This window comes from Pleurodeles waltl, chromosome 12 (assembly GCF_031143425.1).
Source record: "Pleurodeles waltl isolate 20211129_DDA chromosome 12, aPleWal1.hap1.20221129, whole genome shotgun sequence".
Taxonomy (NCBI): domain Eukaryota; kingdom Metazoa; phylum Chordata; class Amphibia; order Caudata; family Salamandridae; genus Pleurodeles; species Pleurodeles waltl.
In genome coordinates this window covers 91,989,185-91,989,821 of record NC_090451.1, presented here as the reverse complement: position 1 = coordinate 91,989,821, position 637 = coordinate 91,989,185, and positions in this window count along the sequence as shown.

Here is a 637-nt window from a genome sequence, read left to right as displayed (position 1 = left end):
TTACAAGATAAGTATTCTTTTTTGAATAAAAAGTTTTTTATTCGAGTCAAACAGGTGCTCAGTACAGAGTAATTACCACAATAAAGACACGGATTTCTGTTTATGTCCCAATGGGGACAGATACAACACACCAGATCACCACATACACAACACACAGTACCTGTCGTATGTATTGCTCCAAGACCGTGTCTATATCCCACCCCCCCAGCCCAAAACCATTATCTAGACTTTCACCATTCATCTGGTCCTTTTTGTTTAGGAGTTCACAAGTCTCTGTGTGTACTCCATTGGGCACAGTTTTTTTTTGTATTTTTTGGGGCAGCCCCGGCCCTAATACACCACTCAGTCTGCCTGTTGACACCAATCTATATTGTGTTCCCAGTCTTAGAATCTCGGGGTCTATTTGCTCCCCGTGTTATAGCAATGTCCCTTTTGTCCACTCCCGCTGCCGATTTCAACCACACCTACTGATGTCGCGGCCAGGTCACCTCCCCTGTTATATGAAGATAGGAGCCATCTGGCATCTAGTGGTATTGTTAGGCCCGTTACATGCTTCATTATATGTACTATTTGCGACCAAAAGTATTGTATTATGAGGGCAGGTTCAGAAAAATGAAAAAATGACTCAACCAGACCA